A 12,564-nucleotide genomic window follows, 5' to 3' on the forward strand; every position below is an offset into this window, starting at 1 on the left:
CAATGACACAGAACAGGTCCCCAGAGGGTAGCTGAGGTGCCAGGTCACCTGGACACTGACAAACTCTACAACCCTAAGCATTTTTGTGCCTCAGTTTCCACCTCCAAACAATGGTGGTGGTGCCACCTCACATCTTGGTCCTATTATGAATGAAATGGCTCACAGTAACAACTTAAAACATTCCTAGGCACAAAACCAAATGCAAAGACATAAAAGCAATGTGTTTGAAGCGAATGGCGGGGGGGGGGGGGGGGGGAGCTAAATAGGAAAGATGTGTCCAAAGACAAAGGACAGAGTTTGGGGTTCATGAGGGATGTATGCGATGAGAGAAGCTGGTCCAATCAGAGATGGCCTCAGAAAGCTGCTCAGTGACCTGTATTTGAAGGCACGTGAGCTCAGCGGAGACGGTGATCTCATGATAGAAAGAAGAGAGGACGAGATGACAGACTAGAACCAGCAACAACAGGCGAAATGGATCAAATACCATACCAAGAGTTCAGACCAGGTTCAGAGTCTATGCCAGACAGAAAATGATGACGTGAACGAGAGAGAGAAGTGGGGGAGAGATGTTACCTCTTGCACTTGCTGAGGTCACAGTGGCTGTCAGTCAGAGCAGGGGGGAGCCTGTGGGAGCTCCAGGACAGGGCACTGAGGGAAAGCTGACCTGGGAAGTCACCACTGCCTAAGCCACTCTGTGCTTAGAAAATAAGATGAAACAGAAGTCCAGCTATTGTTCTGGGTCTCCCTTCGACTTGTGGGGAAACTGAGGCAGGCAAAGGAAGTGAGTAAACTGATGATATGACTTAGCCAGAAAGTGGTAGAGCTGGTCCTGACCTGCAGAGACACAAACCAGACACCTGGGAAGACGGACCCTCGACTGAAGAGTCTCCTCCACCTGATTAGTATTTGAGCATGTCTGAAGGCTATTTTTTAAAGTGCCTAGTGGATGTAGAAGGGTCCAGCCCACTGTGAGTGGCTGCCTTCCTAGGTAAGCGGGCCTGGGCTATGAGTAACTGAGCAAGCCAGAAGGAGCAAGCCAGTAGGAACCATTCCTCTGTGGTCTCTGCTTCTGTCCCTGTCTCCTGACTTGGTTTCCCTTGGTGAAGGACAGAAGAAACCCTTTCCTGCCCACGTTTGTTTGGGCTCGGGTGTCATGACAGCAGCAGAGCAGTGAACTAGGACCCCCCCCCAACAGAGAGTGCTGAGCAGGGCGCCCTTAATCTGCCGTCCTCTGTACTCCATGGAAGTCACCTCAGAAGTCTCATCTCTAACAAACGTCAACCCTGAAAGTACAGGACACTCGTTCCGCAGCTCAGTGTCACTGCAGCTGAGCAACTCTGCAGCGCCCGTGTCCTGCAGTCATCCCACGGCCACCTCCTCTTCCGGACACAAACTTCACTTTTTAGAAAGAAAATGTTTCCTCATGACATTGTGCCTTACACAAAATGGATATCCAACAAAAAATATAATAATATTATATATATATATGTGTGTGTGTGTGTATTATATATATAGTCATCAATGATATAACAGTAGATAACAGGAGAAAAAAATATGATCAGAGATACTTCCAACACCCTCCACCTCACCCACACCAGACTCAGAAGGTGAGCCAGAAGACATCTGGGCTTGCAGTAGTAGAGCTTGGCAAACCCCACTACCTTTGTAGAAGTCAGACAATTAGACTCCTTTCTCCATCTGGGTAGCCACTGATACATAAACCTAAAAAGCGTGGCATGCTTCATCTGCACACGCAGTAAAGCGCATCCATGCGTCTTCAAATGTAACTTCCCAGAAACCTTTGCAAGACTGGCTGACACCCTTTGCCTGCACGAGGATTAAGTAGAATGAAACGAAGAGGACCATCAGTCACCTTAAAAACTAAGGATGACAACTTCACAATCATGGCATTCTGAGGTCACTCAGCATGACAGACGCACAGGTCTCAACAGGCCCTGTCGTTAGCAGGATGCCTGCCACAATCACTGAGAATATTTTCTTCTTTCGTAAGAAAGGAATGGAGAAATCATTAACCCGTGAATAATCTCAATGCCTGCCTGGAGCACAAAATAAGAAAAGAAATGCCTCACTCAGAAAGACATCCACCCAAAATCAGAAGGAAAAGCAACAATGTAACCAGTCTTAATAGGATGAGGTTCCGGTATCAGAAAATCCATATATAGGAAACATAAAGAGGACAGCCCCTTCAGTAGAGTCTGGCAAATGGGGGGGGGCACCCCACAGTCCTGAAGATCTACAGACCTGTCCCTTATCTATCGTAACTCTGCAGACAGCCCAGCCACAAGCCTCTGGCGGCTATAAGGCCAGCGTCTTGACAATGATGCAAAACCAGATTTCACATAAAGAACCCACTTTATTTCCAAACATCCATTGCATTCCAAGGAAAAAAATTCACCCTTAAAACTTTTCCATCACTAACCAATCAAGAGTGAGTGAAGTTTTAAAACAACATGACTCCCCTGGAGTTATATTGACCGGTGATCATTGGCTTTGCAAAATTACATAGATATAGATATATAACACAAATTCCTCTGTATTTTTCAGTACAGCTTCAGAACATCTTCAGTGGTAGGAGCGTGAGGTCAGCTACTGACAACTCACCAGGTCATTGAACTTGGAACCACCAAAAGCAGCCCAGGGCACAGGACTGGAGGCCACCATGGTTCCTTCCCTTCAATGTGCACAGACCTCGTGTCCCAAGGAAGGACCAGCTCTCTGCACTTCTATGGCAGGACCCCATATGCCAGTGTGACTCCCTCCACTTCCTTCCGGTAGGTCGCCACCACCCAAAGGGTGAGGTTCAAACTCCTAACAGCCAACAGCACATACTGGCAGCCATAACTGGAGATCGGCTGCTGAGGCTCCCATACAAACAACAAGATGAAACTGCACTAAACAAGTCACAGGCTTTAAAAAGCTAGCCCGTGGTGACAGCCAAACTCTTCTCCCCCTCCCCCATCCCGCATGCCAGTTTTCTCCCAGAATACCTTACTGTTTGCCACTGGCGTGAACTGCATCGCCGTACTGCCAGGACTCATGAACCTCGAGAACTCCTCCTCATCCCACAGAGTTTCCAGAGGCCTCTCTTCGCATCACCACATCTGCCCCCTCCCTCTCCAGCAGCCTCTGTCCTCTGCCATCCGGGACCTGGCATCGTATACTCATCTGCCCGGCTCCCTCATAAAGTCAACGGCTTCAGGGCTAGCGCCATGACACGCGTCTGTGTCCAGAGCACTAGGTGCTTCGGGTGGCTGCGGCTCAGCTCACAAATGCACGGAACATCTGCTTCCTGTTTTATAAAGTTAAGACCGGAGCTGAGGAAAGAGTGTGGTGGTAGAGTGCTTCCCTAGCACGCACAAGGCCCTAGGTTCAATCATCAGAACTACAGGCAGGAAAACACAGACTCAAATATTAAAAAAAAAAAAAAATTAAGAAAAAAAACCTGCCTGGGAAAAAAGCTGAAACTTCCAAGTAGTCTTTTACAGAAAACTTCTGCAAAAGTAACTTGCCCTTCCTCCTACTAGAAGTTGGATGTTTTGAGTCATGTGGGGTTCCTCCCCCTATAAATGATCCTGACACCTAGCCATGCATCATGGTGCATGAGGCGGCTATAACTGTGCAGTTGGAAAAACATTCGGCTCCACAGGAAGAAAGTCCATCTGCCAAGACACAGGAAGGCCGGCCAGAAGGGGAATGTCGCATGAACACTGGGAAAGCAGCTTCCCCTCACCTTCTGAGCCTATGATCATTTGCCAAGCTCAACTCCTCAGCCCTGTAGGTTAAAACTTTCCTTTTCAAGAGAGAGCACACTGTTTGTAACAGGAGGGGGCTGGAGAGGTGGCTCAACCGTTAAGCTCACTGCTCTTCAGAGGGACCAGCTTGGGTTCCCAGTGCCATATCAGGCAGCTCACAACTGCCTATAACTCCCTCTGCTTTCTGCACCTACACACAAGAGGTGCACATTAAAGACACAAAAAATAATAATAATAAATTAATTAATAAAAGGGCGGTTGCCCTTTTTTTTTCTTTCTCTGCAGTCTATCAAAACTCAGCTACCCTTACCCAGCCCTACACCTCCCAAACAGGTGGACAACTGGAGTGAGAGAGAAAAGAAAAAATGCCGGGACATAAAACACACGGCTCCCTTGGGGCTGGAGAGATGGCTCAGAGATTAAGAGCATTGCCTGCTTTTCCAAAGGTCCTGAGTTCAGTTCCCAGCAACCACATGGTGGCTCACAACCATCTGTAAAGAGGTCTGGTGCCCTCTTCTGACCTGCAGGCGTACACACAGACAAAATATTGTATACATAATAAATAAATATTTAAAAAAACACACGGCTCCCAATAAAGGCGACAAACGTTAATTTTCCCTCCAGTCCCTCTCTTTTACTGTCCCCTCCGTTGCCCGGCTGTCCATACTGGGCAGATGAACCTGCACATGCAGGGCTCACGTTTCTGTGGGAGGTACAGGGTCCAGTTCCCAAGTGAGGCTATAACTTCAGGAATGTCAGCCTGACCTCACGAAAGAGACAGCCTGAGCCACACTGCCAGCTGCCCCTCCTCAAGCCCCAGCTGGAGCCCCAAAAGTAGGGGCCCCTTAAAAATAAAGAAGTAGGGAGCTCAGCTGCTCAATGCTAACTCAGTCAAGCACTGCAGAAAGAAGGGGCAATCGTTTCCATATCCCACATAAACACAGCGCAGCGCGGAATGCATGAGTCACACAGGGCTGACAATGATTACTACCGGCCCCTGCTAAAATGAAGGCGCATGCAACAGGAACCCAAGGCTATGGCTGTCCTAACCAGGAAGCGCTTCTGTTTACTTATTTCAAAACAGATTCTTTAAACAATCATAAAACGTGTTTTCACGTAGAATTTTTTTTTTCACTGCTGTTAAAGAGGAGGCACCTGGAAGAGGCTTTCTAATTAAAAACTTGTGCCAAAGTAACGAGAGATTTCGAACTGGCAATTTACCGTACCTGTGTTGTTGGCTCTCCGGACACCTCACTGTGGGAGAGAGTAATGCTGAGACTGGACAGATTCTGCATTTTCTGAAGCGCAGTTTCTGTGCTGGGGGAAGAACAGGAAGAAATCGCAGGATGGCTGCATTCGAGAAGGGTGAGCTAAAGGGAAACAGGCTTTCTCTCTGTTGTGTATCAGCAACAGGGAGTTCTCCATGGCGAGCAGAGTTGAGAATTAAGCAGCAGGTCATCCCATTCCATGCCCCAAAGATTAAATACATACATACATACATACACACATACAGAGGTCGGGTCTAAACTAGAGCCCGTGGAAGCAGGAGAGCTCATGTTCTGAAATGTTCTCTGGACACCCATTCCACGCATGTGTTACTACCCCCATCCTACAGGCATGAAAGCGGGCTCGCAGCCAAGGTGCTAATGAGGGTTAGGATTCTAGATGGGGCTGTCCAATCTTCCCCAGGCCACCTCTGCCCTCTCCCTACAGCAGACATCACAGTTCTGATAGTGAATGCTGTCACAAACCAGACTCCAATTGGCACTGCTGGGAGACGGTGGCTCCTTTAAGAACTGGAGCCTAGTGGGGGATGTTTTGGTCACTGGGGTCATGACCTTGGAAAAGACTATGAGATTCCAGCTTCTGTTACACTCTCTTGTCTCTCAACCACCCACGAGTGGTTCTGCCACGGTACCCTGCACTCCTGACACACGAATACCACAATGCTTCCCAGTGAGTTACCACCCAGCCCCAAACCAACAGGGCCAACCAAGTATGGGCTGGAACATCTAAAACGGTGAATCTGAGTAAACACTTCCCCCTTTTAACATTATTTACTTCAAGCATTTTTTTATAGTGCAGAACACTGACAACTTGGCAGGAACTCCTGTCTCAGAGTATAACTACCCACTGAGGAGACAGAGTTATCTTTCCGGTTTGTTCTCCATGTGAGACTGACCAATGCTTAAGGAGCAGATGTAGACTTTAAAGCTGCATCTGAAGAAATCACTGTGAAAGCACTCACTCTGTCCGGCCAGAGGGGTTAACATTACTGTGCTATGATCACACGCCACGTTCTTAACCTCCTCCTTTCCCATGAGCTCCAGTTTCCTTGAATGCCTGATAGAAACAGTCAATATGGTATGGGGTCACCATAGCCAGTGATGAGAACCACTTTATAAAGTGACATAGCCAAGAACTCTGAAGGATTTCTGAACTCACTTGACAGAAGCCGCTCTAGTTACACCCAGGTAACTTATGACAAGTCTTTCTTCCTCGCCTGGGGAGCTCTCAGCCCTACAGAGGACGTTCTCATCAATCCCCTCCCCTCGGGGCTCAGGGATCTATGCGGAAGAGGAGTCAGAAAGAGCATAAGAGCCAGAGGTGTGGAGGACGCCAAGGAAACAGCAGCATCACATAAACTCAGAGACTGTGGCAGCACAAACAAGACCTCTAGGAGCTCAAACCAGACAAAATCCCAGGTCTGAGAAGGGGAAGTGGACACCAGGTCCCAACTTAACCAGGAAGCCATTCCAGGATCAATGGATACCTGCTAAAAAAGGGAAAACCAAGGGAGTGTCGCTGGGTTTATCAAACAACTCCATGGCAGGCCTGGTGCCTGGGAGTAGTTCACCAACACAAAACAGACTCATGTTTTCTTTTGTTTGTTTTGGTGGGCTTTTTTTTTTTCCTTTTGTTTTGTTTGGGCATACTTTTTGGGTTTTACTTATTTTTTGGTGTTGCTTTTATTTTCTTTTTTGTTTTGTGTTACTCTGCTTGAAAAAGAAAAATGTGAAGTTAGGTGGCTAGAGAGGTAAGGAGAAACAGGAAGGGCTGAGGGAGGGGAAAAAACACGATAAACTATATTATGTGAAAAAAAAAACATGTAAAGGAAGAAAAGCAAAGCAAAAAAAACAAGCCTTTCTTCCCTGCAAAATGTCCCTCTTTATGGAACCAGTAATTCTGAAATAAGGCAATGGAAAGGCCTGTGCCTTTAAGAGCAGAGAAGGTTGGGCCACTAGGCACAGGTTGCCGCATCTCCTTCATAATGACATCATCGTTACTCGATGGTTTCACGCATGTCTGCGTTTTGCTATTCTGAAAGGGGCTAGGGCCACGGTTCTGTGTGCCTTCAGAGCACGGAAGGAAAAGTGGTGGCAGGTGGAATGCAAACTATAAAGCCGAGAAGGCATGCCGCCTCTCTGTCTCCGCGACATGGACCGAGGTCATGACAGCATTCCAGCAGCAACTGCCACTCTAGGGACAATTGCTGTTGCACGTCAGGGCACAGCCAGAAATGTCAAGTCCAGGTCTGCTGGAGACTGGCAAACTTAAATACACAAGACAGTTTTAACAATTCATCATCAGAGGCTTCCCACAACGTCTTAGCCCAGGACAGCAATGACACAATACTCAACACTCTTTCTCCTTCCGATCCTGGGTCCCACTTCTCAACAACAAAACAGAAGTTTGCCTTGCCCTCCACTCCACACACACGTGTGTGTGTGTGTGTGTGTGTGTGTGTGTGTGTGTGTACATGTCGAGATCCCGCTCAGCATACTCACCCTAACCTTTTGAGACAAGGTCTGTCAATGAACCTGCTAATCTGCTGGCTAGACTGTTTGTCCACCAAGGCCCAGGGATCCTCTTGTCTCTGCCTCCTCTGTGCTGGGCTCAGAAGAATCCACTGCCATGCCGGTTTTGCATGTGGGTGCCGGGGCTCAGCGCTGAATCCTGCCAAACAAGCTCTTCACTACTGAGACATCTCGCAAGCCCCTTGAGCAATCTCCCTTAAGGAGGCTTTGCAAAAGTATGATGCAATCTTTGGGAAAATGTTCCCCGCATGCTTCATTCCTCCTCTCAGAGATCACAAAGATGACCATCAAGTCACCTCTCACATAATAGCCTGGCATCAAGAATGACTGGCTGTTCTGAGCAGAACCGCTCTGAGTCACAACTTCTTGCAGGTAATCAATTCCCCCTTGCCAAATGGACCCAACATATTCTACCAGGTGCCAGTATGCCTGTCTGTCACCAAACATCTAGAGTCCCCTGTCCAGAAAAAGTGCATGGCCACAGGACCCACCTGTTCCTACGAGATATCGAGATCACACAGACATCCAAATCATAAATGAAGTTAATTAGGTTTGGTGACATAAAAATTACTTCTAAAATGGTTTGGGTTTGTCTAAATGTAGTGATGGGGAAGCTTTAAGACAGAATTCACCATAAAAGTATCACGGGGTCAAATTCAAACAATGTATCAGCCTATTCCTACAACAGAAAACAATGATACATCAGTAAGTATAAACATGTACAGGAATGTCTAAGCTGGCTTCTGGAAGACGCAGGCACCTATTCTGAGACAGGGATTAGCAGGGAGGGATATGGGCTGTCTTTTCCAACCTATCTGGAGTTAATGTTGTTTAACTTTTTACAAGAAAGCACTCCTGGGTGTACAAGATGGCTTAGCAGGCAAAAGCAGTTCCTGCCAAACTTGAGGACTTGAATTTAATCCCCAGGTCCCACACGATGAAAGCGAACAGCTAATACTAAAAAACTACCCTCTGACCCCACATGTTTGCAATGGTATGTATGAACTCATGCACGTGCATGCAAGCACACATGCGCGCACATTTTTTTATTTTTTAAAGAAAGCACTTCTGATAATTTGATAAGTAAAAATAAAATCCCCAGGCAACTGAAGGACAAAGGCGGGGAGGGGCCAACGTCTGAAAACAAATCGCATTCCACAGCTCCCCAATGTGTAATCAGAGGCTTTCCCGTTGACATCCCTGTGGCTACTGAACACTGTGTGAGTCTGCATTTCTGCCACCCTGCTCCTGGCAGCTGTTTCCTATCCTCCATCCTGTTTCCTGCAAGGCCATGGAAACTTCGAGGTGGTTCCCTCTGCTTCCAGGAGCTAAACATGCAAAGCTGCATCCACACCTTCCCTGCCTAGGCTTCTTGGCCGAGGGACAGGAAGTCCCTCCCGCATAAATACTGTGGTCGAGCTTCTAAATCAAAACACCCCGACCCTTCTCCCAGGTCACACCCGCACCACCAAGCTGCTGACATATGACTGTGAACATAGTTGACACTAACCACCATGTTCAGTCATCACCTTTAGTGGATGGAGGCAAAGGCATATTCTGAACTTCACCCTCTGTATCTGCTCTAAAACACGCAGGAGCAGTGAACAACGTGACCACAGACTACTGATTTCTGCAGCCTACTGTTAGGCTGGTTGGTTGATTTGGCTGCCTGGCTGGCTGACTGATTGGTTGGCTGGCTGACTGATTGGTTGGTGTCATTTTTTTTCAGAGCTTAAGACAAGAACCAGACAGAGCCTTATGCATGCCAGGCAAGTACTCAACTACCCAGCAACACCCCCAGACCTGCTGACTCTTAAGACTGTAAGGTTCTTTGCCGAGGAGGCTCTGTGGCCTGCCTCTACCTCCTCAAACACCTCCACTGTGTGTTCCTCTAAACCGGTCGCTGCCCTATGCACATGCTCGCTGCATTCCAGAGTCACCAGCACACAATGTAATAACCAGCAGTCTCTTCCCCCACAGAACCGAATGCTCCTTGGCACTGAACCCCACTGCGCCACTGATGAGAAAGGAAGTGAGTACTATACACTACTGCTGGTGGGAGGGCTGAGGCCAAGGGAGCGGGGAGCAACAAGCACAACCGGGGTATGGGGAAACGGCCCAATGAAATATCTTCAACGTAGCGTCTGGAACATTCCGCTCTAATCTCAGTTTTGCCATTCTACCTTGCCATGGAACTCCCTGGGTCACAGTCCCTTAGCTGTAAAATGACACTCTGTATTCAACTCTGAAAAATAGCATTTGGGGTGGATGGTCTAAGACCTTCATCACCTCTCAAAATTATAGTGGGGAGGTAGTTTCAGAGATGGACTCCCAGCCATAGAAAAAGGGCCCTCTCTTACATTCCCCAATGCCAAGAAAAATCCCCGTTTTCCTAACAGGTGGGCTGACGTACAGTTCAGACTTACAAAAAACTCAAATTCTAGCATTGCCTAATACTAGTATGTTTCCACTAAATAGACTCTCTTTGTCTTCCTCCTCTCAAATCTAAGGATGATCACACACACACACAGAGAGAGAGAGAGAGAGAGAGAGAGAGAGAGAGAGAGAGAGAGAGAGAAAGGGGGAAGAGAGAGGAGAGAGACAGACAGAACAGAGAACTCTTCAAATAGAAATATTAAATGTCTCCATCTTAAATCAAGGCAATGCCTCTGTAAAATTTAACCCCTGGGAGAAACACCGACAGCTAAGCAGGTCTTAACTCTGAAAGCAGACAGTATGTTAGCCACATAGGCTGCCAGCTCCACCCTTCTATCACAGTTTCCAGAGGAGGGTTTTAGCTGGGTATACCACCCCTGCCAATTGTCCTGAATACCAAAGGCTAGCTTGGATCTTAACTCTGTCTGATGTTTTGTATGTATGTGGGTTTTGTTGGTTTGGGGATTTGGAGGTTTTTGTTTTGGTTTGGTTTGGTTTGGTTTTTGGTTTTTCAAGACAGGGTTTCCCTGTGTAGTTTTGGAGTCTGTTCTGGTACTTACTCTGTAGCCCAGGCTGGTTTTGAACTCACAGAGATCCTCCTGCTTCTGCCTCCCGAGTGCTGGGATTAAAGGCGTGAACCACCACCGCCTTGCTGTATATGTGTTTTAAATGATGAAACCAATCAGCAGAGTTTGAAATTTCAGAGCATCTCAGATAAGCTGTCTAAGAACCTACGGAATGACTCACATCTCCCCAGAGTTCTAAATCAACTTATTCTTAGAGGGATAGAGGGAGGGGAGCTGACCAGCCCACATATCTTACAAATAACAGATTCATCTATCAAGTTGAAAATGGACCTACAAGAGACTGACTCTCTCTCAAGGACTAGAAAGTCTTTTCTTTGCCTGATGAGATTATTCCCATTCTACAGGAATCATGGCTGAAGTCCTGTTCTGGAGGAAACCACTTCAATCAAAACTGCCTCCCAAAATCTCCACTTCAGTTGTAGACCTGCAAACCAGGTCAACGTATAAGCTTTTCATGTAACTTCCTGACCCCCAAAGCAAACATTAGGCCAGAGCTTTACTTATTGCAAGCTGGGATTATTTTCTGTCAATTCTGTGCCCAATCGTTCTTAACACTCGCCTAGCCCAGCAACTTTCCGCTTGACCAGGGTTCCCAGCCCAGGTGGCTCTCTGACAGCAGGAGGGATCGTTCATAAGAACAACATAAGAACAAAGCACTCCCCTTTCGCACAAGTCACCTAAGTCCTTTGCAAAGCTGGCAACACTCTGTGGCTTAGACATGGAGGGCTGGGACAAGTACCTAAGGTGCAGCCGTCATTGCCGTTCCCTTCTGACAGCTATTCCCACAGTGCTTACCGGCGCTGATCTTACGAAATGATTTCTTGGCTGGCTTCCTTAATTGAGCTTGGCGAGACGGAGCACCTTGCATGTGGCGCTGCTCTGCCAGGGCGGTTACTCAGTGGTGTGCACACTATCCCGTGAACGCACCCGAATGTCACTATCACACCCTCTAGTCATCAGGAGTCTTGGCGAAGCAGGAACTGAGTGAGGCTATGATACAGACTGACAGAACCAGAAATACAGCCTTGCGGGGCACCTGCTGCGGATATTTCCAGAAGTGGGAGAATTAAGGGGACGTTCACAGAAACCCTCCACTTCGAGGAAGCAGAGGCAGACTTGGCCTCCCCGTGCCTCAGCACGGTGCACAAGGTCAATACGCTCTGGTTTTCTCCTCCCCATTGCTCTCTGAGATGTAACTGACATCCTTGTTCAGTGTGAAATTGTGACATCAAGGCTGTCTTGCTGAAGAGGTGAACTGTCTCTGCCAGGGCAGATGTGCAGACCTAAAAAGCACGCCAATTGTTCCCTTTAAGAAGCCATCTGCTCTGTGGATGTTGGGACCAAAGCTCGCTCAACTCCCAGCATGAGCCATGGAAGTTCAGTGGTGGCATGGCACATGCGGGTGGGGACAGTAAGGGACATGGATGTCTGGAGTCACCCTACCACTGGGGTCCATAACCACTGTGTAATACTGCAGCAGCCACAGAGAAGGGGGGAGAGGGGAGAGGAGGGAGAAAGAGGAGGAGAGAGACTGGGGGAAGAGAGGAGGAGACAGACAGGCGTAGAGACATAGATGAATGAGGTAATGTATTTTCTCTCCAGAACAGAGTTCTCTATGCCTCTCTAGCAGGTAATTAACCAGAGGCCTCTGCTCCTGCACCCCAGATACATTCTGGTGACAAGCATGACCTTTAGAAGGTGACTCCTACTTTGTCAGGAACTTTGAGGGTTTACCTTAGCCTGGATCACATGTAGGTCAAAGACTTTCTTCACCTGGCAGGTCTTCATCTGATAACCAGAGACTGATGGGGGAGAGTCTTTTGTTTTGTGTTAATTTCATTGGTTAAATAAAGAGACTGCTTTGGCCCTGATAGGACAGAAAATTAGGTAGGTGGAGTAGACAGACAGAATGCTGGGAGAAAGAAGCCGAGTCAGGCAGTCGCCATGATT

General features: G+C 47.7%; 1 protein-coding gene across 4 annotated transcripts in view; it reads right to left on the bottom strand.

Moving 5' to 3' along the window:
* Positions 1-12,564, bottom strand: part of Cnksr3 (CNKSR family member 3) — a 125,026-nt gene that overhangs the window by 59,042 nt on the left and 53,420 nt on the right. The window contains exon 1 of one of the 4 annotated variants that reach the window (XM_075950060.1): positions 3,009-3,361. The exons of the other annotated variants lie outside the window; for them this stretch is intronic. The gene's annotated coding sequence lies outside the window, so the exon portion shown is untranslated. Of the gene's footprint in view, positions 1-3,008; positions 3,362-12,564 lie in introns of those variants that run through there. 4 annotated transcript variants of the gene reach the window in all.

The sequence above is a fragment of the Microtus pennsylvanicus genome, chromosome 1 (genome assembly GCF_037038515.1).
Source record: "Microtus pennsylvanicus isolate mMicPen1 chromosome 1, mMicPen1.hap1, whole genome shotgun sequence".
Lineage (NCBI taxonomy): Eukaryota > Metazoa > Chordata > Mammalia > Rodentia > Cricetidae > Microtus > Microtus pennsylvanicus.